This window comes from Erinaceus europaeus, chromosome 3 (assembly GCF_950295315.1).
Source record: "Erinaceus europaeus chromosome 3, mEriEur2.1, whole genome shotgun sequence".
In the NCBI taxonomy this organism is placed as follows: domain Eukaryota; kingdom Metazoa; phylum Chordata; class Mammalia; order Eulipotyphla; family Erinaceidae; genus Erinaceus; species Erinaceus europaeus.
This window is the reverse complement of record NC_080164.1, coordinates 52,848,010-52,859,369: the sequence shown is the minus strand read 5'-3', so window position 1 is coordinate 52,859,369 and position 11,360 is coordinate 52,848,010. Positions and strand designations below refer to the sequence as shown.

The window sequence follows — 11,360 nt, the reverse complement described above, 5'->3', positions numbered from 1 at the left end:
AGATCCTAGCACATAGTAATGTACGTGTTCAGCTGGGTGTGCCACTGCCTGGCCCATGAGTGTAGACTTTTGAAACATGGGGAATAATGACTAAGATGCCACATAACAATTGTTTTTTATTGGCACTGGGGTTTTATTGTTTGTCAGACAAAGAGTAGACAGAGACAGAGAAGAAGGCACCACAGCATTGAAATTTTCTTTACTTTTCTTTTTTTATTTAAAACAATTTTTAAAAAATTTTATTTATTTTATTTTTTTGAGAGAAATGCAGAGACAGACACACACACACACACAGAGAAACACCAGAGCACTGTTCAGCTCTGGTTTATGGTGGTGCTGGAGATTGAACCTGGGGTTTAGGAGCCTCAGGCATGAGAGTCTATTTGCGTAACCATTATGCTGTTTCCCTGCCCAGCATTGAAATTTTCTTTGGTGGGGTGGGGACTGAGCTCAAACCAGTGGAGCATGGCAAAGCAAGTGTACTATCAAGGTGAGTTATTTTCTGGACCCATAGACTGTTGCTATTGTTATTATTATTGTTTAATTTAGTTAAATATAAGAAAATCCTTAGACAATTTAGTATTACACAAGATATTAATTTATAAATCACGATCTGGTAAAACTGAAAAGTAATAAATCTATTTTCAAACATAAACAAGACTACAATCACTAAGCTAGTGGATTACCTTCTAACTCCACAGCTGAGTCTTCCTGCCAATCAGTCCTTGGCAGATACTGAAGATGTCTGAAGAACTCAGGTTCAAATAAAGAGATGATCCCACAAAGTGTCCTATGTTCCTGAAGTCCCAGCACCACTTTTCTCTACCTACTTCCCCCTTTTCCTCCTTAGAATGCCCAGGAAGAAAGTTAAAAAGGAACATACCATCTTCTCAGTTTTGTACATTAAGCATGTCCTATAGCTGGGCTCTGCAATTATTTTAGAGATCTAGAGCCCTTCAAGACAGCCATGCTTGGTAGTTATGTGGGCATGGGACACTGGAAGAAGTTGAAAGGTAAACTTATGATGAGTCAGTGTGATACAACTGCCCAGAGACCTCAAGCAGCTGACACTTGGACACCCCGGGGAAAGGACTTGTGTCTCTTGTGCAACAGGAGAGTTACCCTCTTGAAATGTGGTTGATCAAAAGACATAAAAGTGTCATTAAAAAAAGTGGGCCACGTAGTGGGACTCTTGTTTTCCACATTTCTTGCAGGAGGTTTTTTAAGGATTTTTTTTTTTTGAGGTTTTGGGTTCATTGGCCATCTTTGCAGTAGCCTTGTCTACACAGTGAAAATAGGGAACTGATAACAAGAGAAAGCAACCCATCTACCCAACAACAACAACAACAACAACAAAAAAAAAACAAGAGGAAGAAGAGAAAGGGCCAAATGATCCAGTTCCAAGCTTTTGGGATTCTAGTTTTTAAGATGAAGATGTTTCAGGAGGAAGATAACTTGTGTAAAAGTAAAGATTTGTAGCCATTAAAAAAAAAATGCAGGGATGATTGCTATAAAAGAAAAATGTAGCACCACATGTTTCTTGAAAGACAGACATTTGCTGTGTAGCCGAGGTCTATTTTAACTCTACCAGATGTATTAAAATTTTCTCAATAAAATATTTTGAAAAAAAATGGCAGAATGTTGAAAAAACTCTTCCAAGGTTTAGACTGTTGTTATTAATCTCATTATAATGACTAGAGAACTTATTTCCATAAACATGTGGTCATGGAAAATAATAAAGAGATAGAAATGATTTTTCACAGACTACAGAGAATCAAAAACATTCTTGGTGATGTCTGACTGAGTTGCAGAAAGTCAACAGGTTGCAATCAACAGCTCTGCTATTCCCTATGCTCCCCAGCATATACATCACAAAAAATGGTACTATCTGATTCCTATGACAATGTAGTTGACTATGTTATATCATCCTCTGGCTGTGGTCTCAAGCAATATTGGCTGTTCATTCATCATATCACATTTGGCCAAAAACTAACATTTTTATCTGGGTGATAATTTTCTTTCTTTCTTTCTTTTTTTTTTAAAAATATTTTGTTTATTTTATTTTTGAGAGAGATGCATAGACAGACAGTGAAAGTATGGTCCAGGAGGTGGCATAGTGGATAAAGCATTGGCTTCTCAAGCATGAGGTCCTGAGTTCAATCCCCGACAGCACATGTATCAGAGTGATGTTTGGTTCTCTCTCTCTTTCTCTTTCTCCTTCTATCTTCTTGAAAAATAAATAAAATCTTAGAGAGAGAGAGAGAGAGAGAGGGAGAGAGAGAGAAAAACACCAGAGCACTGTTCAGCTCTGTTTTATAGCGGGGTGGGGGATTGAATCTGGGACTTTAGAGCCTCACGCATGAGAGTCTGTTTGCATAACCTTTATGCAATGTACCCCCCTGGGTGACAATTTTCTACTACTTCTTAATTCAGCAGCTTTCTGGTGATGTTAATAGATATGTTTTAAAAGGGAAAGGCAGATACAACTCAGAACCAAGCTTAGCTCCTCATGGCTCATGGCATATGGCATTATATCATGTTCCACTGACCATTCAGCGTCAGCTCCAAGTTTAAAATCTTTTGGTGGGAAGTTTAAACTTTTTTTCCCCCCAACACAAGTCTTAGTTTTTTACTTGATTAAAAATCAAATTAAAGACTGGCATATTATATGCTTTGAAACCTTGGCAGCAGTTGTGTAAGTAAAGTCTACATATGGGAGAGGTTGAGGCCAATAATTAGTACTGTGAGATGTTTACTACTGCAGGTTTCAGTGAATAAAATAATTTGCTAGTGATGTTAGTATCTTCTTTTTACCTGAAAAGTAGTTAATAAAAAGTAGAGTCCACCTGTGTTGTACCAAAACTACACTGAAATGTTTTAAAAGGATTTTTTTTTAAAAAAGTCAAACCTTGGTGCTAACAGAGCATTGTTATTGAGACTCAAATATTAGTTTTTGTTGAAAGTGCTTTTACATTTGTGTTACAATTATTTCTAGTCCAACTTTTCTGTTTTCTCAGAAAAGCACATTAGAGAAAGAGGTGACAGAAGTAGCAGGAGGTCATAAAAATGATGAAACATTAAGAAGGGAGAGAGGAAACAAAATATTGATTTTTGTTCTTTCAGCAAAGACTCTTGAGTTTCTAAGGATATCATTACAGCTACAGTGGCACTGGTTAATCTGAACTGCTATTCAGCAGTGGCCCTGCTCAGCCATGAAAGAATACTCTCCGTTCATGGGCTTCAGCTGACAAACAGAGAGTTTTCTTTTCTTTTTTTTTTTTTTTTTAATTTAAGAAAGGATTAATTAACAAAACCATAGGGTAGGAGGGGTACAACTCCACACAATTCCCACCACCCAATCTCCATATCCCACCCCCTCCCTTGATAGCTTTCTCATTCTCCATCCGTCTGGGAGCATGGACCCAGGGTCATTGTGGGTTGCAGAAGGTAGAAGGTCTGGCTTCTGTAATTGCTTCCCTGCTGAACATGGGCGTTGACTGGTTGGTCCATACTCCCAGTCTGCCTCTCTCTTTCCCTAGTAGGGTGTATCTCTGGGGAAGCTGAGCTCCAGGACACATTGGTGGGGCCTTCAATCCAGGGAAGCCTGGCCAGCATCCTGATGGCATCTGGAACCTGGTGACTGAAAAGAGAGTTAACATACAAAGCCAAACAAATTGTTGAGCAATCATGGACCCAAAGCTCGGAATAGTGGAGAAGAAGTGTTAGGGTGCTCACTGCAAACTCTAGTGTACTTCTGCTTTCAGGTATATATTTTGCAGTAGTTTATAGATACGTGTGAACATATGCTCTCTCTCACAGAAACTGGTGTATACCTAGGTTTTGGGACTTTGTTAGAAAGTGAACCACCTGAGATGAAATTAGAGTATACTATGAAAGGAAAGGTCTCACCCGAGTAATGAAGCTGAAGGGTTGTCATTCCACACGTGTAGTCTTTGGACACAGTCTGAAGTGAAGCATGTTGAGGTGGCAATCGGTGTGTTGGTTAGGTTGTGATCGGCAGATGCAATATTATTTGATATGGATTGGGAGAGGCATACGGGAAAGTGGGCCCTATCCAAGGGTTCGAGGACTGGCGGAAGTAGAGGCTCTATAGTGGAGATGTGAGGTTCCTGCTGTCTTAGGGTTCAAAAAGACAATCGATAGTTAATGTTATCATCACATTATTTGGTAATTGGGTTAACTTTGAAAAGTCCTTTTGTTAGGGTTTGCTGTACAGTACCCAGTATCTTGTATATAGCTGTGCTATTGGTTGCTTCTGATCTACTTGGTCTAGGCTTTTGAGAGAGTCTGCATATCAATTAAACAGCCTATATATTGAAAAGATTCAGTTTGTGTTTTGAAAAACTTCAAGACATACAATTAATTTTCCCCCTCTTGTATTAATTAACTAGTGATTTATATGACTACATTTTACTAGGAGTGTACATAAACACCATTCCCACCACCAAAAGACTGTGACCCATCCCTCCCACCCACTCCCACCCACCACTGGCCCAGGAAGCTGCATGTCTACCCCTCACCACAGGGTTTTTACTTTGGTGCCCTACTTACAATTTGGTCAGGTCCTTCTTTTAGTTTCCCTTTCAGATCTTCTTACTCAACTTCTGTTGATGAGTGGGATCATCCCATACTCATCTTTATCTTTCTGACTTAGCTCACTTAACATAATTCCTTCTAGCTCTGTCCAAGATGGGTCAGAGAAGGTGGGTTCATTGTTCTTGATAGCTGCATAGTATTCCATTGTGTATATATACCACAGCTTTCTCAGCCACTCATCTGTTGTTGGGCACCTGGGTTGCTTCCAGGTTTTAGCTATTATGAATTGTGCTGCTATGAACATAGGAGTACACACCTCTTTTTGGTTGGGTGTTATGGAGTCCTTGGGGTATAACCCCAGGAGAGGAATTACTGGATCATATGGAAGGTCTATGTCTAGCCTTCTGAGAGTTTTCCAGACTGCTCTCCACAGAGGCTGGACCAATTTACATTCCTACCAGCAATGTAAAAGGGTTCCTCTGTCCCCTCAACCTCTCCAGCATTTGTTGCTGCTGTCCTTTTTGATGTATGCCATTCTTACGGGAGTGAGGTAGTATCTTAGTGTTGTCTTAATTTGCATTTCTCTGACAATCAGTGACCTAGAGCAGTTTTTCATGTGTTTGTTAGCCTTTTGGATCTCCTCTGTAGTGAATGTTTTGTTCATATCCTATGCCCATTTTTGGATGGGGTCATTTGCTTTTTTGGTGCTAAGTTTGCTGAGCTCTTTATATACCAGAGAGTTTTCTAAAGTATGGGCTATAGTGAGAACATTCCTCTCCATGTGTTACGTAGAATATTCAGGATACATGTAGGGCTACAAGGCAAATGAACTTATTTAAAATAAAAGATACAATTAAAAATGGCATAATTTATATATCATGGAGTCATATTGGGAGGTGATTTTTTAAAAGATTTTATTTATTTATTTATTTATTTATTTATTTTACTAATGAGAAAGCAAGGAGGAGAAAGAAAAAGAACCAGACATCATTCTGGTACATGTGTTGCTGGGGACTGAACTCAGGACCTCATGCTTGGGAGTCCAATACTTTATCCATTGAGCCACCTTTCGGACCACAGAGAGGTGAATTTTTATCCTATAGCAAAAACCCCAATGCTCTAAGTGTTATGGAACTTTATTTATTTTTTGCATTTAAAATTTTTTATTTGTATTAGTGATTTAATGATGAGATTATGGAGGTATAGTTCCACACCACACCCATCACCACTGTTCTGTGGCCCCCCCCTTTACCCCCCTCCACCGCCCCCCCAGGGATAATCATTATAGTTTTCACAAAGTCTTAGTGACATTTTGACTACCATTTGTCCCCTCACAAATTCATGTGTTTCGCTTCTTTTTTATGTTGAAGCCACCTGTAGCTGTCTTTCAGAGAAGGAATAGCAATAAGAGAATTTTAATACAAAAAAAACTGAAGGATAAAACTCCTTGACTTTACCTCTCCCTGCACCCTTTACAAGGATACAGTTTCTTTTTTTTTCCTTTCCCTCTCCTTTTCTTTTCTTTTCTTTTTTTTCATTTATTTTGTTGGCCGTTGTTTTATTGTTGCTGTAGTTATTATTGTTGTTGTTGATGTCGTGGTTGTTGGATAGGACAGAGAGAACTGGAAAAAAGGGGGGAGAGGGGCGGGGCAGGGGAGAGACACCTGCGGACCTGCTTCACAGCTTGCTGAGAATGACTCCCCTGCAGGTGGGGAGCCAGGGGCTCAAACCAGCATCTCTTCTTTTCCCTTTCCTCTCTCCCTTCCCCCACCCGTTCTTTTCCCCTTCCCCTCCCTTCCCCTCCCTTCCCCTCCCTTCCCCTCCCTTCCCCTCCCTTCCCCTCCCTTCCCCTCTCCTCTCCTCTCCTCTCCTCTCCTCTCCTCTCCTCTCCTCTCCTCTCCTCTCCTCTCCTCTCCTCTCCTCTCCTCTCCTCTCCTCTCCTCTCCTCTCCTCTCCTCTCTTTCTCCCTGGAGCTCCCTTGATGCCTTCCATGACTGGAACTTTTAAAGTTGTTTTTAGAACAGGAGTTAGGGTTTGTGAACCACTTAGGACTGAACATTTCACCTCAACTTTTAACCAGGACACAAAGGGTTAGTTACTTGTTTGCTCTCCACCTACTCCAGACATAACTCTACATGGCTTGAAAAATTAAAAAACTAGATTCATTTATTCTTCCATCCATTGGTTTATTTATTTAACAAATACCCACTGAGTACCTGTGCCAGGCTGTATAAGCTGATGATTCAGTGACATGCAAAATAGAAACCATCCCTGCTGTGTTGGAGCTGACAATGTAATGGGAAAAATAGAGCAAAACCACCTCCACAACAACATGCTAAAAAACAATTAGTAACATACTTGCCAGCTGGGATAAATGATATAAAGGAAACAGAAAAGGAGCTGAGTTAATAGTTAGCATGGGGGAGCTGGGTGGTGGCACAGAGGCTTAAGCGCACTTGGCGGAAAGTGCACGAGACATCAAGATCCTGGTTCAAGCCCCTGGCTCCCCACCTGTGTGTGGGGGGGTCACTTCACTAGTGGTGAAGCAGGTCTGAAGGCCCCTGGCTCCCCACCTGAGGGGGGTCACTTCACAAGCAGTGAAGCAGGTCTGCAGGTATCTATCTTTCTCTCCCCCTCTCTGTCTTCCCCTCCTCTCTCCATTTCTCTCTGTCCTATCCAACAATGATGACAGCAATAATAACAACAATGATGATAAACAACAATGGCAACAAAAGGGGAAAATACATAGTTAAGTTAAAAAAAAAAAGAGTTAGCATGAACAAACAAGTAACAACAACAAAACTAAACCAAACCCAATTTGTTAGATGGGGGAGATGTCATTTAAGCGTAAGCCTAACCTTAAAGGATGTACACTTGTGACCGAGGGAACTGTTCAAATGAATCAGCATTAATTTTAGAGGGCTATTTTGAAGTCTGAGAACACTGGGCAGAGCCCACTTTTATCACACTAAGTTTTCATTCATAAGGACATGGGATTGTGACCCTAATCAGAGAAATGACTTTAAAAGTGATACTTCAATTACCAAAGTAATTTATGATAGTAAATAGGTTGTAGTTCACTTGGCAGACTTGATGCATTAGTGGCTGTCCTGCCTCCACCACTGTTTTTCCTTCTGTCTTAAACACACACAGTTTATTTTTCTCTTCAGTCTATAGAGTCATCTTAACTCTCTGATCTGCAAGGTCACAGGATCATTGATTCTTCCTCTATCAAGGATCTCAGAGTCTTGCTCTTTCCCCAATTACTGCACAAGTGTCATACTTAATATTGTGTTCTTTGCTTATAGACCAAAGTAGGTAGCACCATGTTAATGCTCTCAAGCACTTCTCCACAGTGAAGCCATCAACCTTGAGAAAGATTTTGAGGCTATCCCTAATTTCAAGAGGATCTGTTGTGAGATCATTAATGATATCTGCTCTGGGCATGAAATGGAGTCACATAAAGCTAACATGCCCACTATTGGTGATGTTATGTTTGATCATTACATTAAGGTGGTGTCTGACAGATTTCACTATTACATCAATATATATATACCAAAGCACTGCTCAGATCTGGTTTATGGTGGTGCAGGGGCTTGAACTTGAGACTCTCCTTGTGGAAGCATTATGCTGTCTACCCCTGCCCTTACATCGATATCTTTCTCTCTTTGTAGTTAAGAAGTACTTAGAGATGTGGTATTTGAAGAATACTAAAAGTTCCTGTCCTTCAGCATTCCATATGTTCAGTGTATGTTCAAGTTCATAACTAATAAGTCACAGGACTATGTTAGAACACTATTTCTCTAAATCCCAGTTATAAGAATTTTTAGACTGTTATGCTTGTCCCACTTAATAACACAGGAGCATTTCATATGGGACATAAAAAAGGCAGAGTTCCTAAAGACTCTAAGAAAATCTTTACAGACCTTTATAGTCTGTTAAATGTATTGAATAGTAAAACATTTCATTCGAAATTCTAATCTTAGAGAAAATTATTATATTTCTCTCTATATGACAAGGTTAACAATAAATGGTAGTACATACTACTAGATAAATCAAACATTGCTATTATTATTTAAAAGAAACAGATATTGTGACTAGTTCTTCTTCCCTTTACATTATTTTATATATTTTTTCCTTTTGTTGTGAGAGAGAGAGAGAGAGAGACCAGAGTACTATTTCATTATATGCAATGCTGGTTGTCTAACCCAAGGCTTCACTCATGCAAGGCACTTGCTCTACTGCTGAGATCCCTCCTTGGGCCCCTAAATATTCTTATGCAAGTTTGAAAACTGTTTCCTTTCCATTTCTTTTCTTTGAATTCACATATAGGGTTGTTGGACAGAAAACTCTGTATTGGTTATGAATAGTAATATATTTCCTTAGAATCATTAATATACTTCTAAGTCAGATGGGTTAATATTTTCATTTTCTTTGAAAAAAAAATCCCACAAAAGGTGACTGTTATCTGAACTGAATTCCTGTTGAGTCTGTCTAAACATCAGGAACTGTCCCAAAGACTACCTGTGGTATGTAGTCCATGAGGTAATTATGTTAGGATAACCAGGTTGGAACATTTCATAATTTAATAAGTTTGAGGAGTTCTTATTCCCAAAACTGTATTAAAAAAGTTTTCTGATTGTCAAATTCAGGAATTATCAAGCTGAAAAGAATTTGGTTCTATTAAGCAACTAGTACACTCTCTGTAAATAACAGTATGGTGATATATATATATATGTATAATTTATTTATTTATTGGATAAAGACAGCGAGAAATGGAGAGGAAGTAGAGAGAGAGAGACAGAGGAGATAGAGAGACATTTGCAGTACTGCTTCACTGCTTATGAAGCTTCCCTCATGAGGGTGGGGACCAGGGGCTTGAACCTGGATCCTTGAATATTGTAACATATGTGCTCAACCAGGTCCATTACCACCTGGCTCACATGGTTTGGTATTTACAAAGGGCCATTACCTTCTATCCCTTCAATAACCATATGTTCATTAATATAAAGCCTTACATAATTCTATAAAAACACAACAAGATAAAACAAACAAGCACACCTCATTTCTCACATTTACCTACCAGAGGAGTTGCCATGATAACAAATATGGTTTCCCCAAGGTGAGGACTATCTACTGCACTCTGGATGCGTATACTCCTGAGATTTCTCCAAATATGGGAAACTCAATTGTATAATTTGTGGTAGAGGGAGACAGTATCCACTTAAAAAATAAATAAAACTAAGAATAGAAATAAGCTCACTTCTCTGGAACTCTCCTGGCCTTTACATTAGATATTAAAGAAAAGAGAGCACTCTTGGTGCTGGCTTTCAACTTTCCTGGAAATAGAATGGCTAGCAATAGCTCAGCATACAAAGCGGCTTGGATTTTATGGAATGTCATGAACAAATTAATGATGGTAATAATAAATTCAGTAGTTCCTTGATGTTCAAGTAATAAACAGTAAACATTTGAGAATGGAGATGAAAGTGTGTTTCTAGACTCTAGTGGTGTAGGGCTAACAATTCCTTCTGGTATTAGGTAAATACATTTGGGTTGATTTGGATCCAAAACATGAAAGCATAAGTTTTACCTTTAATTAAAAAGTTTTCCCAGTGGCATGCTTGCCAAATGTCCCTCTCCCAGAATATAGAACTGTATTAGAATGATATTCATGTTCTAGGTGTTTTAACATGAATAGCATTTACCCCTCACAAATAACTCTTTAAGGAGGCATACTGATTGTTTTTCTTATTTAAAACCAGGGCTGAGAAAGTTTGGCAACATCCTGTAGAGTATTCTGCCTTGTAAACTCTAACAGTGTACTTAGAGACTGAGATCCTGAGATCCTAATCAATGGGCAATACCATCCCCTAAATAGCTACCTCTCTACAGAAGGGTAAGGAGATTTATAGCGATTTTCATAGGACTGCTAAGTGCTTCTCATGAAGGTTATGGTAACTTTCCATACCAATCCTGTTATGCAATTTGTGGATCAAGAACTGCTAGTCCATCAAATGAGAAGGTGACCTGCATAAGGCATTCCCTATGCTTCTGGGAAACTAGGGCAGAAAGTGAAGAGGCTCTTACCAGCACTCCTGGGAATTCACCAATGGCTAGTGCTCTTCTGAACTCCTCATCATAAAAGACAAATAGCATTCTTTTCAGCCAGAGTATACTCATTTGATATTTGTTCTGCATTTCTCCCCAGGGGCCAGCATTCCTGGCAAAGAAAATGAAACTAGGATAATAATCATCATAGAGATTATGCAATTTCTTCTTATCTGAATTTATACTTTAACCCTTCTTTAGTGATTTCATAAACCACCCCAGAATTATTATGACACATAGATGTATTTTACTTTTCCATTTTTATCCTCTTCACTTTCAAGGAGAAGATCAGATGAGGAAGAAATGAGTTACCCTGAAAAGCTATTTTATGTGACATTAATACATGGACTGTGGACCTGGAAATAAAAGCTCAATTAGTATGAAAATAATTTGAAAGGATTATCAACCTATTAACTGAATAGTACTTATTGAATTCTTCCAGTTAAAACACTGTAGTAGGTGCTGATGATAGGGAAAAACAAACAAACAAACAAACAAACAAACACAAAAAAACCTTGCCCACAAGATGCTTACACTTTTTAAATGTAATATTGTGTGATCATTTGTTGGAGTCTGCTTGGCATAATTTTAGCCTCCTTAATATCCCAATGCCATGATAAATAACATGTCCTTTCACTTTTACCAGTATCTGGGTTTGGATGATAAAATATATATGTATTTTACTAATATTT

General features: G+C 38.8%; 1 long non-coding RNA gene and 1 other non-coding gene across 2 annotated transcripts in view; one reads left to right on the top strand and one right to left on the bottom strand.

The window, feature by feature from the left end:
- Positions 1 to 3,335: 3,335 nt before the first annotated feature.
- The window catches only part of LOC132537663 (uncharacterized), a 458,600-nt gene continuing 450,575 nt past the window's right edge, over positions 3,336 to 11,360 (bottom strand). Inside the window, exon 3 of the long non-coding RNA XR_009549128.1 lies at positions 3,336 to 3,633. This is a non-coding gene — a long non-coding RNA (uncharacterized LOC132537663). The remainder of the gene's footprint in view (positions 3,634 to 11,360) is intronic.
- Positions 9,629 to 9,784, top strand: LOC132537763 (U1 spliceosomal RNA). Its single transcript, XR_009549215.1, has one exon. It is a non-coding gene; the product is annotated as a U1 spliceosomal RNA (small nuclear RNA).